The 15,788-nt window shown below is 40.7% G+C and overlaps 1 long non-coding RNA gene across 1 annotated transcript in view; it reads left to right on the top strand.

The window, feature by feature from the left end:
• The window catches only part of LOC140704150 (uncharacterized), a 68,332-nt gene that overhangs the window by 12,774 nt on the left and 39,770 nt on the right, over positions 1-15,788 (top strand). Inside the window, exon 1 of the long non-coding RNA XR_012083276.2 lies at positions 1-15,788. This exon is cut by the window's left edge and continues 12,774 nt beyond it; it is cut by the window's right edge and continues 16,330 nt beyond it. This is a non-coding gene — a long non-coding RNA (uncharacterized LOC140704150).

Raw genomic sequence — 15,788 nt, 5'->3', positions numbered from 1 at the left:
TTACTAAATAACTGCACTTCCTCCACCCTCGGAGGCTGTAAATTGTGCTGAACTAGAGATTTTGCAGTGGGCCAGACACAGCCCTGCAGGCCTCCAAATGATTTCTAGTGTGACTTGAACTAGTGAAAATACTTTATCTTGAAAAATGCTGGCTTTTCATGGCTTGCCACCAAAGGCCTTCCCAAACGTAATTTTTCTTAGTATTCTACTTGCCCTGGTCTTGATTCAACAGTGAACAGACTTCTAGACATACTGTATATATTACAGTATATATCACATACTATATATATTACATTAAAGATGGAGCCAGCAGTTCCAGAGTTCTGCTCCTCACCCCTCCATGTTGTTGGGTGTTTTTTTGTTTAAACTGGAACGTTTGCAATTTGCACAAGGAGGAGAGGCTTCATCTTTCCTTCCTCAAGCTCAATTTTGCTAGGAATCTCTGCTCCCAGCTTGGAGATGGAGGGATCTCAATGTTGGCAAAGGAGATGATGCTCCCATGCCTTGCTGTACCTGCATGTAGAAGTCCTGGGTGGAATACTGGTTAAACTGTGTCTGCCTAGGGAAGAAACGGTTAAACCTTCCTTCCCTGTGTGGGGCCCTCTGAGTAAAAAAAAATCATATTGCACAACTGTGGTGGGAAAAGTAAAAAGGAAGGGGGGGAAGACAATTTAACGCTTCTGCATGAAATAAAGCATAATGAAATTGTGGGACTGAGCGCATGTTAATCAGCAGGGGCCCCACTATAGAATTAAATGACAAGGTAAAGCTAGATATAAACAGCAGAAAGTGCTGGTGGGTGTGTCCTTAATGTAATGGTTACTGTGACTCCAGGGAGTAGCAAAGTAATATCAAGTAAATACACTTAGCCTGTGCATTCAAAATATGTTCAAGATTCAAGACCTTGGGCTCTCACAGATGGAATCGCTGCACCTTTTCTGCTTCCTTTTGTGTGGTCTGGTGAGGAAAGTTCATGGGATAAATGAGGAGTTGCACCCTGATAGTGGGTGGTCAGGCCCTAGACTGCATCACAACTTCCGTAGGGTCCTTGCCCTGTACTTACGCTTGTCACCAGCAAAACATCGCCTGCTGCCCAGTAAAAATCCTCCTGATGAAATTTGAACTGAAAATGCTGCAAATGAAATTCTGAGAAGCTCAACTCTTGGGAAGAGCCTCAGTAGCACACTTAATCTTCCTGGTAAAAGTTAGAAATAAATAAATAAACCAGAGGTTTGGGCACCATGAAAAAACTCCAAGAAGTCAGCAGGGGCAGGGAACAGTATGAACTGATGCTGGAGAAATGTTGTCTGAACATTGGGACAAATTCTGACATGATCGGTTTACAAGCTGGAACAAATGCCCCAGCTGGAAAAGTCCCAGTTCCCCAAGGTTAAAGTGCCCTTCATTCAAGCTTCTCTTTGATCTTGGGCTACTCATACCTCACAAATATGTTGTGAGGATAAAACAGAAAAGAAAGGACTAGATGGAGAAAGGGGAGATGTAGGCAAACTTCCTTTGGCCCACTAATAGTCCACTCACTGCATGGACACTCCCTATGAGGACAGAATGGAGAGTGCCCATGCAGAATAGTCTCCAGCTAGCGATTGGACTGGATCATGTCCTGAGCACAAGCAGGAGGCAGAGACGGCAGAAGATTAGTTGCCAATACCTTTTTCCTGAGACCGAACATTAGATTTACTCAGAAATAAGCCATGCTGAGTCCATAAATATCTGAAGGACAAAGATAACATAATGGGCCATGAATATGGCTTCAAAACAGAAGACAAACACCCAATACTTTTTAGTCTCCTTTTCCTCCCATGGCATGAAATAAATGCAGATGACAGTATGTTAACATCCAGAAGAAACTATTTGGAAATAATTTTAAAAAATAGTTAATAAAAAAACTTGTTTCTTGTGGCTTTCTTGTCTCAAATCCAGCAATGCCTAGTCAGCAAACCATAATGCCTTTTATGCTAAGTTTTAAAGATAAATTTCGGTCCTAGGTGATCAGCTTTTCAGAACAAGATGTATGTACCACTCGGCAGCATTGTTTTCCCAGTTAGCAGTTGCTACTGCATTTCCCATCAGTCCTGGAATGTCTGAACAAAACTAATTGCGTTCATTAAAATTTATTTTGTTGTGACTGTAAAAACCTCAACCCCCTCCCTGTACATGTCTGCATGAATAAAGCATAATGAAATTGCGGGACAAAGTACATGTTAATCAGCAGGGGCTCCACTGTTGAATGAAATGATAAGGTAAAGCTAGATATAAATACAAGCATAAAATGCAACATCTTTAATAACTGTGTGTCTTCAAATCAATTCGGACTTAGGGTGATCCTATTTATTTCCACAGCTTTCCCAAGTCAACACAGGCTGGCCCTTCTCCTGGAATGCATGCTGGGGAATTGGACTCTCAGCCTCTGATGCGTAATTCACTGAGCTATCCAGCCGTCAGCTATAACACCTTTACTAGAATCTTTTTTTGTTGATGCAGGAGCATTTTGTAGAATTTTGCATCACACATTTATCAGCTGGATGATTACCTGAAGTGATTTATAATATCTGACCCAGCCAAATATGCAAAGTGCCACAACTGCCAAAAGAACCAATTCTTGGTGTTCATGAAAGGGTATCAAATGTGCTAGTTGCTACATTTGATTATTACAATATTTTTAGACTGGGGGTAGGTATTTACGGGATTGTCTGCTTGAGAGGAAGGTGTGTGTACATTGTTATTATATTCCGTGTTTGCCATAAGTCAGAATTGATCTGATGGCACACAATTATTAATTATCATTATTAGAGTAGTACCAGAAAAAATGACACATCATAATCTGAAACTGTGGGCAAAATTCTTCAGAATGTTTTAGAGACTGGAGTTTAATCCTGGTATTTCTCACTTCAGAAATAAAGCACTGAGTGATTCATTCCTTTGCTCTGTGTTTCAAGAGACGTACAATGCTTACCCTTCCTGAACTGCACCATACACATGACAAATTGCTTATTTGAACAATGCATCACAGACATCAATTTTGCATGCCATTGGTCAGCAACCCACTTCAGAAACAGTGTTATTACATTTTATGAAGTTGTGATGTTTTAAAGTAAGCCACATTCCTTTATAATAACACATGTCCGAAAACAGTAAGCAAGCTCTACTTCACCCACCAGACTACAGCTTGTTCTGGTGGCACATCTGAAGTCAGAATATTGGTTTAGATGAACTGGGCACCAAGGCGTTGTAACAAAATTTCCTTTTAGAGACAAAATAAAGGGAAAATAAATGGTACTTGTGCTTTCACACTTATGGACTCTATATATAACAGCACTACTGTTTATTAAACAACAAAAAAGATGGTTATAATACCACTTATTTTCAGTATTGGCACACCATCATTACAGGGAAGCTCAATGTATAACAGCTTGTTTCACAACCCCAACATTTACAACTTTTCCAGTATTGGGTAATGCCCCCATCCAGATCCAAAATTCAAATTTCAACCACTGTGACTTGGAACTGTAAACTGGGAGTCTTTACCTCATGAAACTTGAGAGCAAGAGAGCAGAGGTAGGAAGGAGAATAAAGAAGATAGCAGAAGTTGGAGGAGAAGGTCCAGCAAATAAGCTAAAGAGAGGAAGTGTCAGGGAGAAGGGAGAAGACGGAGGAGGTTGAAGGTGGCATCTAGCAAACAGAAAAGAGAGAGGTGGTGGAGAAACAGACATCTGAGGGAAACTCACAGCAAGGAAGCAAGGAAGAGGAGTTGTGAAGGAGACATGAGAAGACGGTAGACATTCCCTTTATAAGGCATGAAAATCCTCTAGGAACCAACCCTTGTTGTAATATTAAGCCTAATGGAAAAATGGGGCTCGATTTACAGCCCTCATTAAGGAACCGTTTAGTTTGTATGTGCAAGATTCTGCTCTGCTGATTAGAAAGACTGACTGTGGGTTTTCTTTCCAAAGTCAGATAACAGTTGAAGTTCAGTGGTACATACGATGAAGAAAGGTTTTATTAACTGATGGAACATGAAAATGTATGGCCATGGAAAATCATCTCCATAAATAAAAATCATGATACTGAAAACCACAGTTGTAAACCTTGTCCGGGCACACAACCTAGACATAATCCTGACAAAAGTTGTAATTGCTCTTAGAAAGTATGGCTGCTAGGCCTAGAGGTATAGCTGATTGCCACCACTGTGAATGAAGGTTGACTGACTCTCTTTTAATGTACGGCATGTTGGTCATGTTTTGCAGTCATGTGTATGTGTGTGGGGGGGTATATACCATCCAGAGTCATAGTTATCCAGAGCTGTTTGTTGCACTGCCATGTGGGGTATGAGCCTATTTCTTGTAGCGCCCCCATTGCTACACTGCATATTAGTATGACAGAAGCCTGCTATGGCGATCTCTAATGAGACAGGAACCCTGGAAATCTTCCAAGGCTTTGCCCTTGTTGGCTGCTCTCCCATTTGGTCATGCTCAATGACTAGGTAAATAGGCCTTTCATGAAATCCAACACCCACCCTACTACTCTCTTCTGCCCCCCCCCCCGTTCCTTCTTCTCCAAGCTGAGGGGAGCTAATCAGTTGTTTTGACATAACTAAAATCCAGACTCGATGTGAAACGTGGCCAAGAAAAGTTCAAATCCAAGGACAAGATTAATGAGAACTTCAAAGAAATTTACTACCAAATGTTACTAATTTAGTACACTGCGCATTGGTAACCAATGACCTAATTGGAAAAGATATTCTTCTGCATTCATTATGTTTTGATCTTTAGTATTCACAATATGGCAACTCTGAGAAGCTTATGCCACTAGGTGGAACTGGATAAAAGGCTTTCCACTCTACCCTATTGAGGTATCCCACTGCATAAAAAGATTGTGCTGTAAATGTACGATAACTAACAAGAGTTCAAACCAGAGTTTCCTTTATCCTCTAAATATGAGTATAATATTACAAACCCTTTAGAGTTCTTTTGTGGATTGAACAGCCTGATTAACACTCCTGTCCCGTTGCCAAAAAATCTCCCGGCTTGCTACAGAAATGTATTTAGCATAAAAATGTATGTTCTTTTAGCAGGCACTGCAACAGAATGGAGGGTGCCTTGCTTTAAGCCTTTCAATTTGTGTGTGATTGGCACTCCCAATCAAGAGTGTTGCTCAACCAGAAAACCACATGTTCAGACAGGGGAAGGTGAAGGCCTCCTCCTTAATCATTGCAGGAAATTATTGCATAACTTCAGTGTCCGTGCTCTGCCCAGATCTTTTGGACTACAGTTCCCACCACCCCATCTTGCTAGCTGGGGCTGATGGAAAGTATCTGGAAGGACCCCCGTTGAAGAAACCTGGCATAGAGAGCCAGCTGGCTCATAGTGACTCCAGCAGGGACACTTTGTTGTTGACTGTGTTAGAAGTCAACTGCTCCTGACTCTGCAGTAGGAATGTGCAGGAATGATTGGGCTTCAGGGACCCTCTCTGGTGTGACAGTGACTCATCATAGCTGCTGCATGCCACCACCAATCCCTCACACACTGTCTCAGTGGGCAAGTAAATGGCGTGGCTCCTGTTATCCATGGTTAGTAGCTCCTCCTTCCCATCAAGAACAGCTCAGCCACCAAAGTTTATGAAAGTTGTGAGCCGAGGCAGTTGCCACTTACTTGCCTTCTTGCTCGCCTGCCACTGTGGTATCCCTTCTCTGGGTATGTAGGAGGGCACTCCTCCTGGGACAGGTACCTTGCGACATGCATACCATGAGACCAAGTGGTGGTTAGAGAACTTTATCCAGGGACAACACAGATGCTAAGTACTGGGTGAACAATTTGGCTTTATTCTGCTGACAGCACACACCACTAGCCCTAACTGGATTGTGGAGAAAAACTAAAGAAGAAAGCGATTTGCTTCATGTATGAACTTCCCACAGTTCCTTGTGGATTTCTATGGAGGAAATCTTTTGGGAAGAGCTTTAAAAGTAACTTCTCTGCTCACAGGAGGCACAGTGGGGAATTGCTGAATATGTGATATTGGAATCACCACAGCGAAAAATACAGGTGGGAAAAGGAGTCCCCCCCCCCTTTTCCAACTCTCTCTCATCTCCTCTTGGCTCATCAGTACGAACAGCTTCATTTCTTTGCTGCCTTATTGTTCAACATCAAAGCACCTACTCCACATTGGTACGTTCCAGATCCTCTGTCTGGCTCCATCTATAGCTTTGCTAAACATTTGACTGTTGAATTTCCAGCTCAGTTTTTCCAACACGTTATATTTACAGAAGGACTCGACACGTGCACTCACCTTACATCACCACAAGGGAAGGAATTACGGTGAACCTAGCCCTTGGCTTCAAGTAGATGGACAGGTATTATGAAAGCAGGAAAATTTATTTTTCCCTGTGCAGATGTAAGCAGGAAGGGAATTAAAAATTATGGCCAGTTGCCATGGTAACAGAGCCCCAAGATTTGGCATTGCGAAAGGGTGGGCTTGCCGAGGTTCCCAACCAGCCCTTTCTTTCCACGGAAACTAGAGAAAGACTTGCTGTTCATTGCTGAGATAAAAATTTTATGAAGCTAAATCTAGGCTGTGTTTTAGTGTCAGTCAGCATTAACCCGCAGCATGAACACATAAATAATTGAGATCTCAGACACCCCTGTGCTCCAGATTAGTAGCTTGGAGGGCCAGAGTTCTTCAGGCCCCGAGCAGCTTGAATGAACTCTGTGCAAAGGTTTCTGAATCGGAGGGCATCCTGAGATGTGACGCAGCACAATGTTCTGCCATCCTCCCCTCTTTCTCTTTTACTGCCATCTTATGTTGCACCTTCGGTTGTCTTACAGACAGTCAAGGAGAACCCAAACTGTACTCAGAAAGCAGTGATATAAAGAAGGTGAACCTCATAGCTGATGCGCCTGTGAGGGAGTATATTCTTCTGGAAATTTATTTTCAGACAAAAGCACAGGCTTAAAGGTCTCTTCAAAGGAGAGGGCCCGAAGAGGAACCAGTTGAAAGAAGGATGCAGAGGAATGCTGGGATCACCAAGACATTTTTCTGACTGAGGCGGAACAGCAAATGTATTCTTCCTCTCATTTCAAGTACATACAAAAGGTGCTTTTTTTACACCTGAGGCAGAAAGTCATATAAGTAGTTCTACCTGAGACTAAGAAATACTATTTTAAAAATGTGCATGACAGTATTTTGTGGTTCTTTCAGACACATACACAATCAGCTGCCTTAGGCAGTCACCTCTCTCTGCCTCATGATCTGCAATATTCTCATAATGGGCTGTAGTTAATTCCCGTAGCTTCACTACAAGCCCTGATGTCATCAACAAAGCAAACAAAAATGATCTAATACATTGCAGGTAAGTAAGTCATTGGACTCTGGTTCCAATCCCTGTACATGCTTACTTTTGTGTAAGCCTCATCCAGATTAATATGAATGAATTGTAAGCCTGCTACGTGTTATGCTTTGGAAGCATAAAGTCTGGGTCATTACTTTCAGACTGGTCACATAGATTTATTATCCCAGCTTTGCCTTAGCATATTGAATTTGCAATACCATGCATTTCTAGCAGCAAAGAGGAACACAAAATAACATTTAGGAATGTATAGCAGTCCTGACGGAGCAACTCAAACAGCCACCATCATAGCACGTGTGGTCACTCCACAGTTGCTCACCAGTCACAAAGTCACGTGATGTTGATGCGTCCAGGTCAGCTATGCACAGAAGGCAACAAATCATACAGAACAATGTGTTAATCATAGCATGGACCAAGGAGGGAGGGCACCTTCCTTTGGCACCACCATGCAGTTGAAACATGTCCAGCTTTCACATCTATACATAGTAATCAGGAATAGCATGTATGGATGATCTTGGACTTGGTCTCCTCCAACAGATACTTACACTTCAATATCTTTCTTTGTCCCTCCATAGCTGCATTTCCAGTTCTCAGCCTTCTTCTGATATTTTAGCTGCAGTATCCACTTAGATGGATGACTGAGCAAAGACATAAAAAATCTTTAGCTGGCTTGGCAACATTCCAGTACTACCTATTTTCATGCAGGTCTTTCTAGGAGTGACATAGTTCTTTATTCACATAGTTAGCTGCTTAATTCAATTTCTATCTCTCTTGACTACAGGCAGACTTACCTGCATCTTCCCTGAGTAAAACAAAGTTATCTTATTGATGAAGAAATATTCATGCAAAAAACCCCAAATATGTCAAGCACTTTTGTTTTAAAATACCATGTCTTATATATTATTAGTAAATGTCCTTACTTAATTGGTAATTTAATTAATAGCAATATGTTAGTACTAATTCAGTTCAAAAATCAAATGTTGTGCATGCCTATTTCTTTTGGAAAAAATCCATAGCTTTTTGTAATCCATGTAGTCAAATACTTTACCATCATTCAAAAGCACAAATTGGTTTCTTCCAAAATTCTTTGGTATAGTCCAATAGCCACAATATATTCACAATAAGATCTTTTCTGAATCCAGCTTGAACATCAGGCATTTTTGCTCCATTTTTAATAGATTCAGCTTCTATAGCTTGAATTGACAGCTTCTATTGCTGTCCCTTCTACTCCTGGTAATTTATTTCTTCCAAGTGTTTGGAGAGCATCTTCCATTTCACTTTCTAAAATTTCCGAGCCTTCTTCAAATTCTTCTTCTTGAACAAGAATTTAAAGTAATTGATACCTTGGAATTTATTCTCTGTAGTTCTCCAGTATAATTCTTTTTATTATTTTAATTTTTGCCTGGTCATATATATTTCTTTGCTCAGCTTTCAGCATCCATAATCTACACATTTCCCTTTGCTTTCTTAGGTATTATAGAAGAGATCTCTTGTTTTTTTTTTTAAAAAATGTTTCTCTTTTATTTCTGTGAATGATTAGGATAATAGTTCTCTTTGTCACTATGTGCCAAGCACTGAAAAGATGGATTTAGTATTCTGACCTTTTACTTTTGCTTCTTTTCGGTAGCTAAACATGTTAAACATTTCCACAGTCATCCATTAAAGTTTTTCTTTTCCTTTGACTACAGGAATAGTCTTTGTACTCTTCTGTAGTAATATGTCTAGTTTTTACCCACAGTTCTTCTGGCTCATTGTCAAGTGAGTTCAGTAATGCAGATCTGTTATTTACAAGATGTTTAAATGTTTTGGGAATGTTATTTAAATCATATTTTGATATTTGGTTCTGCTTTATTTCCTGCTATCACATGCCAGTCACTCATGATTGCCAACATATCCTGTTTTGGTTCATTATTAATTTTCTCCTGCACACTTGCATGAAAGCTTCCAGATTCTTCTTCTTCAGCATCTGTAGTTAAGAGTACAGACTTGTCTAATTGTTACGTTGATAGGATTTCCTTGAAATATAATTGATATTGTTCAATCAGACTTTGTTTTTTACCCCCCTAATGGCTTGTGGTGCAGGTTGCCTCACTATCAGAGCTGCCTATTTCTTCTGAGTTTCTCATTTCCACAATAAAATATTTCCATTAAGTGCCATTAAGTCAATTCTGATTTATGGTGACCTTTCCAGGGTCTTCTAGGTTGAGAAAATATTTTACTTCAAGCCACTTTCATTTGCTCACAGTTATTGCAATATTTAAGCATTCCATGTCTGGTGCTATAGTTTCAAACTTATATTGGTTCATACCTCTCATGTTTCATGTTCCAATTATACATGTTATCCTGCTCTACTGGTGATGGTGCTATTCATATTTCTGGCTTTTCCCCAGCAACTGACTGAATGCCTTGCAACCTGGAAGACCCATCTTCCAGCACAACCTCTTGGTTTCTTCTGGACTATCTTATTAAAGAGAGGGTCTCATTGTTGCTGGGCAGCAGCTACCTTTCTAGAATTTTTGCACCCAATTCATGACTGGAGCTACCATTTCTTTCTTGTTAATGTGACTGTCAACTCCCAAAGAGGACAAATGCATCTTAGGCTGGTGTCTCTCCCTTGTCCATTCCGCCCTGCTAGGAGTCTAGATTCATAATGGAGTCCAGCCTTCTGAAGGTACTGCTCTCTGCTTCCCTGATTCCTGCAAACTTCCACATCACTTTAACATGTGCATGGAGCAGGGCGCTGTTGTCCAGAGCAGTATTTCTGGAGAAGGATTGGATAGAAAAACAAGTTATAAGAGTATTGGGATAAGCTACTGTAATGGGCAGCCATGATTTCACCTGTCCGTCACAGCTGGGCAGTGACTCATCAGCCAATGGTGTGACGGAGGGTGGAACTGAAGGGGAGAAGCTGGTATAAAAAGGGGGGTGAAGAGTGTGTGAGGGAGAGATCAGATCGGGAGAGATCTAGTGTGTGAGAGAAAGAGGCCTGTGTGCCTGAGGTGTCAGTGAGGGAAAGTCTATGTGTTTAATTAGTTGAGAAAGTGATTTACATCTTGATTATCTTCCTGTGATTTACCTATTTTTATTTTGTAATCAATAAACCAGTTTTGTTTTTGAGAGAAACCCTTGTCCTTTTCATTTAAAGGAAAGGTTGGTGGCAGCAAGAGAGTATAGAAGCGTGGTGGGCATTCAGAGAGGCCTGAGTAGGCAGGGACTTTGGAGTGGCCCGCCACGTTACAGCTACAAATCACACTCATGTCTGACAGAGCACTGACCCCCGCTTCTTCACAGAGCACTCTTGGAAGGGGCAGTTTGCATCAGAGAAAGAGCAGGATTAATGCTTTAACCTCTCTGTGCTAGTTGCTTTCCTTTCTGAAACCGCTTTACAGCTGCTTTTTTACCCTTGCCACTGATCTGGGCTCATATCCCTGCAAACCTGGGTCTGGAACCTCACAATAATAAAAAGAATTGGTTGGACAATCCAGCAGGAGGTGAGTTGCTATGTTGAAACGAATTGCAGGAGAAGGCTATGTTGCTTCCTCCTGTCTCCTCTTTTCTTTGATGAAAAGTAGCTCCTTTCCAGGAGAAATTTGTAAAAATGAAGGGCGCACTGGAGCATTGTTACAAAAGACCACAGTTCTCCATGGATTTTGACTCTTTTTGTTCATTCTGGCCATTATCTTTTTATCAGCACCACCCATTCCAAAAGATGTTTAAACAAGAATAAGAACTATTTATTGACTGAAGTCCTGTTCCTTAGTGTAATAAATCAGACTAGAGTAAGTTCAGTGGAGATTTAGCGAGTCAACTCCTCTCTTAAGTTCTACTGACTCAAATAGAGCTGCTCTAACTTAGGCTTACTATGCTAAAGTAAGTAGCAGTTAGAATAGGCCCATTTGAATCAATGGAACTTACAGAGGCGTTGACTCACTGTGTTTCCATTGAATTGTGTGTGTGTTCTTTGTTGTCAAGTTGGAACTGACTTACAGTGACCTTAAGAGGGCTTTCAAGGGAAGTGAGCTATTTAAGGAGCGGGTTGTACCAGTTCCACTCCCCCAGTGAATTTTCATGGCCAAGTGGGGATTTGAACCCTGTTCTCCAGAGTCTTAGTCCATCATTCTATCCACAATGCCACAATGGGAATCTTTCTCTGTTGAATGAGTGATTCATTTTTTGTTTTTATTTTTCTTCTTCTTTTTTTTTTAAAAAGTGGATTCATGGTCACTAGATTTTAAAAAAGAAACAACATAGGAGAGCATTGTTGGACTGAATTACTGTGGAGAGCCTGGTTGTGTATTCAGTGAAACATTAGACACTAGAAAGCTACTCTTCTTTCAAAGCTATTTAAGGGGTTACACAGTGATGGTACAATCTTATGAATACCTTCTTATAAGTAAGCCCAGAGATTTCAATGTCACTTGCTTGTGGGTAAGTGAGTACAGGTAGGGTTGATTCCTACACACACTTCCCTGGCTTACCACTACTGCACAGTGCATGTCTGTTAAATCTGTTGTGACTTTATATTCCCTTGCAATGAGACTTGTAAATTATGTTTTATTGTAGTAACTGTCATCCTTTCTAAAGACAACAATTCTATCCAAATATTTATGTTTTGGAGGAGTTCAGCAGTTGTTACTTTGAATCATTAAAACCATCTGCCATTTAATACTGCTTGCTCTGATACACTTGTAATTCCCCACTAGATCTTTGTGGGACAGCTAAATAATGTTTAACATTGAATTAACATTGGTAAAATCATTATCTGACAGTGGCTTTCTGTTGCCATTCCTGTTGCTTGAGAAGTAGGTTACGTATAAAACTGCACTATGATTGCAATGCTAATCTATGGCACCCCCCCTTTAATTAACCTAGAATGCTTTTTACATAAATAATAGAGATCAGGCTTATAACATGTGCTTTCAAATACCCTTTAATGGAGTGGGGAATGTTCATATGACTCTCTCATCTCTTTAGTCACCTTGAAGGTGTGAATAAAAGAGAGGTGGAAATTTGCTACAAAGCACATGACATGACTATTTATGAAAAACAGGAGCCTGTACAAGAGCACATGAAAAACAGGAAGCCAGAATAGGGATACATTCAGCAGACCTTGTGTGCACATTGACTGAGACATATTAGGTCACACTGAGTTCAGTGTAGGCTATTCCAATTAGACTTCCAATTGTAGAGAATTGACAGCTAAAGTAAAACTGTCAAGATTTAAGATCATAAGCCCCAAGACATCTTGCATCATAAAAATTCAAGGCAGCCATTCTCAGCCTTTGATCCTTCAGATGGTTAGGGCTTCAACTCCCAGAATCTTTGACCATCGACCAAGTTGACCGCCACTATTGGGAACTGATAGGCCAAAGGTTGAAAACCATTGCTTATAGCTACGTCTTAATGCTAAAGGCAACTGTGGCCTCTCAAAAATGGTCAGATTGCAACTTCCAGCACTCTAGATGGGATAGCCATGGTGAAGAATCAAGAAAGGAGCAGTATAATCACCTCTGAAGTGACCCTATTGCCTACCCTTGGTTTAATGAATCAAACCTCTTTCATTACAAAGCAAGTATGATCTCATGGCCACACTCTGGATGGGGCCACTGTCATTGATTTTTTCTCTATGGATATGGGGTGGTGAACGATACTTGGTGAATTATGATAAAGATTTTAGGGAGCCAAGCCATCCCCAACACCTTTCAGGACAGTGCAACCAACAAGCTAAAGTAAGCCCAATGCTCACAGTGGGGCCATCCAAGATCTGTGAAATTTCCTGTTTTAGCTGCCTGCCAAGAACTTGGAAAACAGGGCTGTTCTCAAGTACTTGGCAGGCCATAGTCCATGGCTGATGGACTGCCTGCCCAGAAAGACCAATAGCACAGCCAGATGGGCATTATATAGCTTGCCATTTGGATTGCTCTTGGTGCTATTTGGTTGGAATCAAATTTCAGCATCCACTTGTTTTGACTTAGAGTGATCCACCCAGTCCCTTTTTAGAACTGTCCCATTCCTTTTTGACAAAGTGCTAGGGCTATAATGGTTTTGGCATGATTTGGAACACTCCTAATTATCCTGTTCTGTAGCCCATGCAGATGGTTAATTCACATGAAAATAGAGCTATGGGTGATATTATCTGAGGAGACAACCCTGTGATCTATTTGGTGGGATTTGGCCCTGAAAGGAATGACGTATAACCTCCTTCCTCTACAGTGGTGCCCTGCATACCGACAATAATCCGTTCCAGAAAAATCGCCGCAAAGCAATTTCGTCGCCATGCGGAAATAAAAAGCCCATAGGAATGCATTAAAACCCGTTTAATGCTTTCCTATGGGCAAAAAACTCACCTTTAAGTGAAAATCCTCCATACGGCGGCCATTTTCCCTGCCCGGTAAGCGAGGAATCGGTGCAAAAACACAGCGGGTGGCCATTTTTTTAAACCCAGTGGCCATTTTGGAACCGCCGATCAGCTGTTCTAAAAACATCGCTATGCGAAAATCGGTAAGTGAAACAGCGTACCGATCATCGCAAAGCGATTTTTTCCTATTTAAAACATTGCAATGTGATCGCTTTTGCGATCGCTAAAACTTAATCGCTATGCAGAGTCGTTGTTAAACGGGGCGCCCGTTAAGCGAGGCACCACTGTATTTTGATCTACTCTAACATTATATATAAATCTTAATACACATATATGCATGTGTGTGTGCGCGCGTGTGCACGTGTGTGTATTGATGTAGCGCTATTCTAGATAAACAAGATACACTGGCAGTATTATGTATACAATGCTAGGAAGATGCATTGATGTTCCATTATGCCATGTTTTAGAACAAAAAGGAAAGTCACTGTGGCCTGCTAAAGGACAGCCATGGGAAAAGATGAGAAAGGGGACAAGAAGGAGAGTGTCATTCATTAAAAGGGAAATGAATTGGAGTGATTCAAAGACCTGTCTGGACTCTTCTCTGTCTGGACCTATGGGAGAGAAAACATTGATCAGTGTGAACGGAAGGATCCCTCAAGTGAGAGATAAAATAGATCACACTAGTATCTTTTATGTATGAACCAGACCACTCCAACTTTCCCTATCTGGATGTACCCTCAGTTTATGAAAAGCTCTCCATGGAATTTCACTGTGTTTTGAAACCAAACTAAAAGTAAGAGCATGAAAATGGAATGAATAAACATAACAAATTCCTTTTGCCGTCATATATGAGAGGATGGAGCAATACTGGAAGATTCTTGATGTTCAAAGAATGACCCTATGGACTGCTTCCTGGTTGCGTCAGAGTATGTGTCTCGTCTTCTAATTATTGGGAAGACCTTTAGAGTTGATGCTCAAAGTTGCTCTTTAATCCTTTACCCTTCACCCTCTAATTCTCTCCATATGATTTTCTTTTAACTGTAATCACCACTAAAGACCACTGTGATATTTGTCACACTAACCGTAAATGGAAGTATGTTTGCTCACCTACAATTTTCAACAGAAACTCTAAGAATGATGGTTTCAGTAGCCTGGGATAGAATCCCCACCCACCCAAAATTAGTGCTTAACGTTGCTTTTTTGAAAGCTCAGAATCCATTATTCATTTTCTCATTTGGAGTCATTTTGTCTCTGTGGCTTTTGAAGGTCTTCTACCAGCTTTCATCTTTATTTTTTTTTAGTCTGTGCAATCATCCAGCATAAAATAAATAATCCCTACCTACTTAACACACTCTAGCTGCACACACAGTTGTGCATCTTCCTTAATCCCAACACAGCCTAATCTCCCATCTGTAAATTGGAATTATATTTAAATGTAGAGGAAAGCACACACCCCACCCCACCCACCCACCCAAAGCCAGATCTTCCACTGCTGCTGGTTTGTTGTGTACAAACAAGCTCTAACAGAGAAATCCACAAACCCCTATGCAAGCACAGTTCTCCAAGCTTTGGGGGAAAGCTTTGATATTTATTTTGATTTTTTAAAAAGTAAAAACTGTTCCAACCTGTAATACTGAATGGTATTTACAAAGTACATTAAAAAACACACACCCTCTTTTTAAAAAAACCCTATGAAATGGCCATAAAAACAGCTGTCATGGAAAATAAAAGTAATAAGAGAGGCAGAGGATTAGAAGGCAATATAAAGGTGGTCTTTTAGGGGTACAGTTTCCTAATGTTTTCTTATTTGCAGCACTGTTTCAGGCCTCATCAACACCAAGCCAGGAGCTACAGGCTCAGCAGTGACTGGGGTTAATGAATGAAATCATTAGCAAATTGCAAATTTCTGTAAGTGAATTAGAAAAAGACTTCCTAAGTGAGGATTTATTGCAGTTCAGCTCTGGGTCTTTGTTTTAACTCTTACAGGGATTATTAAGTTGTCATAAGGTCCTCCCACCCCACCCCTCAACCATCCATGCTACCCAGAGTTAATCATTAATGAAACTACAT

The sequence above is a fragment of the Pogona vitticeps genome, chromosome 2 (genome assembly GCF_051106095.1).
Source record: "Pogona vitticeps strain Pit_001003342236 chromosome 2, PviZW2.1, whole genome shotgun sequence".
NCBI classification, from domain to species: Eukaryota; Metazoa; Chordata; class Lepidosauria; order Squamata; family Agamidae; genus Pogona; species Pogona vitticeps.
This window is presented reverse-complemented; position numbering and strand designations above follow the sequence as displayed.